At 63.7% G+C, this 5,000-nt stretch overlaps 1 pseudogene across 1 annotated transcript in view; it reads left to right on the forward strand.

The window, feature by feature from the left end:
* The window catches only part of LOC144953980 (chromosome-associated kinesin KIF4-like), an 82,791-nt pseudogene that overhangs the window by 36,185 nt on the left and 41,606 nt on the right, over positions 1-5,000 (forward strand). Inside the window, exons 10-11 of the transcript XR_013640988.1 lie at positions 90-173; positions 4,480-4,593. The product of XR_013640988.1 is annotated as a chromosome-associated kinesin KIF4-like (transcript). The remainder of the gene's footprint in view (positions 1-89; positions 174-4,479; positions 4,594-5,000) is intronic.

Below are 5,000 nucleotides of genomic sequence, written 5' to 3' on the forward strand. Positions count from 1 at the left end.
TGTCTCCCCGTGTCTCCCCGCGTCTCCCCGTGTCTCACCGTGTCTCCCCGTGTCTCCCCGTGTCTCCCCGCGTCTCCTCGCGTCTCTAGGATCGCAAGCGTCAATACGAGCTTGTCAAGCTGGAGAGAGACTTCCAGAAGCAGGCGGCCGTGCTGCGCCGCAAGACCGAGGAGGTGAGTTTACCTCCTCACCACGTCCACCACTTAGTCCCCCACCTCCTCACCACGTCCACCACTTAGTCCCCCACCTCCTCACCACGTCCACCACTTAGTCCCCCACCTCCTCACCACGTCCACCACTTAGTCCCCCCACCTCCTCACCACGTCCACCACTTAGTCCCCCCACCTCCTCACCACGTCCACCACTTAGTCTCCCCACCTCCTCACCACGTCCACCACTTAGTCTCCCCACCTCCTCACCACGTCCACCACTTAGTCCCCCCACCTCCTCACCACGTCCACCACTTAGTCCCCCACCTCCTCACCACGTCCACCACTTAGTCACCCCACCTCCTCACCACGTCCACCACTTAGTCCCCCACCTCCTCACCACGTCCACCACTTAGTCACCCCACCTCCTCACCACGTCCACCACTTAGTCCCCCACCTCCTCACCACGTCCACCACTTAGTCTCCCCACCTCCTCACCACGTCCACCACTTAGTCCCCCCACCTCCTCACCACGTCCACCACTTAGTCCCCCACCTCCTCACCACGTCCACCACTTAGTCACCCCACCTCCTCACCACGTCCACCACTTAGTCCCCCACCTCCTCACCACGTCCACCACTTAGTCACCCCACCTCCTCACCACGTCCACCACTTAGTCCCCCACCTCCTCACCACGTCCACCACTTAGTCTCCCCACCTCCTCACCACGTCCACCACTTAGTCTCCCACCTCCTCACCACGTCCACCACTTAGTCCCCCACCTCCTCACCACGTCCACCACTTAGTCCCCCACCTCCTCACCACGTCCACCACTTAGTCCCCCACCTCCTCACCACGTCCACCTCTTAGTCCCCCACCTCCTCACCACGTCCACCACTTAGTCTCCCACCTCCTCACCACGTCCACCACTTAGTCCCCCACCTCCTCACCACGTCCACCACTTAGTCTCCCACCTCCTCACCACGTCCACCTCTTAGTCCCCCACCTCCTCACCACGTCCACCTCTTAGTCCCCCACCTCCTCACCACGTCCACCTCTTAGTCCCCCACCTCCTCACCACGTCCACCTCTTAGTCTCCCACCTCCTCACCACGTCCACCTCTTAGTCTCCCCACCTCCTCACCACGTCCACCACTTAGTCCCCCACCTCCTCACCACGTCCACCACTTAGTCACCCCACCTCCTCACCACGTCCACCTTTCAGTCCCCCACCTCCTCACCACGTCCACCTCTTAGTCCCCCACCTCCTCACCACGTCCACCACTTAGTCACCCCACCTCCTCACCACGTCCACCTCTTAGTCCCCCACCTCCTCACCACGTCCACCTTTCAGTCCCCCACCTCCTCACCACGTCCACCTCTTAGTCCCCCACCTCCTCACCACGTCCACCACTTAGTCCCCCACCTCCTCACCACGTCCACCACTTAGTCTCCCCACCTCCTCACCACGTCCACCACTTAGTCCCCCACCTCCTCACCACGTCCACCTTTCAGTCCCCCACCTCCTCACCACGTCCACCACTTAGTCCCCCACCTCCTCACCACGTCCACCTCTTAGTCCCCCACCTCCTCACCACGTCCACCACTTAGTCCCCCACCTCCTCACCACGTCCACCACTTAGTCCCCCACCTCCTCACCACGTCCACCTTTCAGTCCCCCACCTCCTCACCACGTCCACCTCTTAGTCCCCCACCTCCTCACCACGTCCACCACTTAGTCTCCCACCTCCTCACCACGTCCACCTTTCAGTCCCCCACCTCCTCACCACGTCCACCACTTAGTCTCCCACCTCCTCACCACGTCCACCTCTTAGTCCCCCACCTCCTCACCACGTCCACCACTTAGTCCCCCACCTCCTCACCACGTCCACCACTTAGTCCCCCACCTCCTCACCACGTCCACCACTTAGTCCCCCACCTCCTCACCACGTCCACCACTTAGTCCCCCACCTCCTCACCACGTCCACCACTTAGTCCCCCACCTCCTCACCACGTCCACCACTTAGTCTCCCATCTCCTCACCACGTCCACCACTTAGTCCCCCACCTCCTCACCACGTCCACCACTTAGTCCCCCACCTCCTCACCACGTCCACCACTTAGTCCCCCACCTCCTCACCACGTCCACCACTTAGTCCCCCACCTCCTCACCACGTCCACCACTTAGTCTCCCACCTCCTCACCACGTCCACCTCTTAGTCCCCCACCTCCTCACCACGTCCACCACTTAGTCTCCCACCTCCTCACCACGTCCACCACTTAGTCTCCCACCTCCTCACCATGTCCACCTCTTAGTCCCCCACCTCCTCACCACGTCCACCACTTAGTCCCCCACCTCCTCACCACGTCCACCACTTAGTCCCCCACCTCCTCACCACGTCCACCACTTAGTCCCCCACCTCCTCACCACGTCCACCACTTAGTCCCCCACCTCCTCACCACGTCCACCACTTAGTCCCCCACCTCCTCACCACGTCCACCACTTAGTCTCCCATCTCCTCACCACGTCCACCTTTCAGTCCCCCACCTCCTCACCACGTCCACCACTTAGTCCCCCACCTCCTCACCACGTCCACCTCTTAGTCCCCCACCTCCTCACCATGTCCACCTCTTAGTCCCCCACCTCCTCACCACGTCCACCACTTAGTCCCCCACCTCCTCACCACGTCCACCACTTAGTCTCCCACCTCCTCACCATGTCCACCTCTTAGTCCCCCACCTCCTCACCACGTCCACCACTTAGTCCCCCACCTCCTCACCACGTCCACCACTTAGTCCCCCACCTCCTCACCACGTCCACCACTTAGTCCCCCACCTCCTCACCACGTCCACCACTTAGTCCCCCACCTCCTCACCACGTCCACCACTTAGTCCCCCACCTCCTCACCACGTCCACCACTTAGTCTCCCATCTCCTCACCACGTCCACCACTTAGTCCCCCACCTCCTCACCACGTCCACCACTTAGTCCCCCACCTCCTCACCACGTCCACCACTTAGTCCCCCACCTCCTCATCACGTCCACCACTTAGTCTCCCACCTCCTCACCACGTCCACCTCTTAGTCCCCCACCTCCTCACCACGTCCACCACTTAGTCCCCCACCTCACCACGTCCACCTTTTTAGTCCCCCACCTCCTCACCACGTCCACCACTTAGTCTCCCACCTCCTCACCATGTCCACCTCTTAGTCCCCCACCTCCTCACCACGTCCACCACTTAGTCCCCCACCTCCTCACCACGTCCACCACTTAGTCCCCCACCTCCTCACCACGTCCACCACTTAGTCCCCCACCTCCTCACCACGTCCACCACTTAGTCCCCCACCTCCTCACCACGTCCACCACTTAGTCCCCCACCTCCTCACCACGTCCACCACTTAGTCTCCCATCTCCTCACCACGTCCACCTTTCAGTCCCCCACCTCCTCACCACGTCCACCACTTAGTCCCCCACCTCCTCACCACGTCCACCTTTTTAGTCCCCCACCTCCTCACCACGTCCACCACTTAGTCTCCCACCTCCTCACCATGTCCACCTCTTAGTCCCCCACCTCCTCACCACGTCCACCACTTAGTCCCCCACCTCCTCACCACGTCCACCACTTAGTCCCCCACCTCCTCACCACGTCCACCACTTAGTCCCCCACCTCCTCACCACGTCCACCACTTAGTCCCCCACCTCCTCACCACGTCCACCACTTAGTCCCCCACCTCCTCACCACGTCCACCACTTAGTCCCCCACCTCCTCACCACGTCCACCACTTAGTCTCCCATCTCCTCACCACGTCCACCACTTAGTCCCCCACCTCCTCACCACGTCCACCACTTAGTCTCCCATCTCCTCACCACGTCCACCACTTAGTCTCCCATCTCCTCACCACGTCCACCTTTCAGTCCCCCACCTCCTCACCCAACCCCCCGTGTCTCCCCCCCCCCCCGTGCCCCCCCCCGTGCCCCCCCCCCCGTGCCCCCCCCCCGTGCCCCCCCCCCCGTGCCCCCCCCCCGTGCCCCCCCCCCGTGCCCCCCCCCCCCGTGCCCCCCCCCCGTGCCCCCCCCCCGTGCCCCCCCCCCGTGCCCCCCCCCGTGCCCCCCCCCCCCCGTGCCCCCCCCCGTGCCCCCCCCCCGTGTCCCCCCCCCCCCGTGCCCCCCCCCGTGCCCCCCCCCGTGCCCCCCCCCCGTGCCCCCCCCCCGTGCCCCCGCCCCCCCGTGCCCCCCCCCCCCCCCGTGCCCCCCCCCCCGTGCCCCCCCCCCGTGCCCCCGCCCCCGTGCCCCCCCCCCCCCGTGCCCCCCCCCCGTGCCCCCGCCCCCCAGGCTGGAGCTGCGAACCGTCGTCTGCGTGACGCTTTGACGAGTCAGAAGGAGGCGGCCGACAAGAGGAAAGAGACGCAGAGCCGAGGAATGGAGAGCCTCGCCACGCGCGTCAAGGTGGTGATACACTCACCACCACACTCACCACCACACTCACCACCACCCTCACCACTACTACACTCACCACCACACTCACCACCACACTCAGCATCACGCTCACCACGACGCTCACCACTACTACACTCACCACCACACTCACCACCACACTCACCACCACACTCACCACCACACTCACCACCACACTCACCACCACACTCACCACCACGCTCACCACCACACTCACCACCACGCTCACCACCACACTCACCACCACGCTCACCACCACACTCACCACCACACTCACCACCACACTCACCACCACACTCACCACCACGCTCACCACCACACTCACCACCACGCTCACCACCACACTCACCACCACACTCACCACCACGCTCACCACTACTACACTCACCACCACACTC

The sequence above is a fragment of the Lampetra fluviatilis genome, unplaced genomic scaffold, assembly GCF_964198595.1.
Source record: "Lampetra fluviatilis unplaced genomic scaffold, kcLamFluv1.1 SCAFFOLD_348, whole genome shotgun sequence".
In the NCBI taxonomy this organism is placed as follows: domain Eukaryota; kingdom Metazoa; phylum Chordata; class Hyperoartia; order Petromyzontiformes; family Petromyzontidae; genus Lampetra; species Lampetra fluviatilis.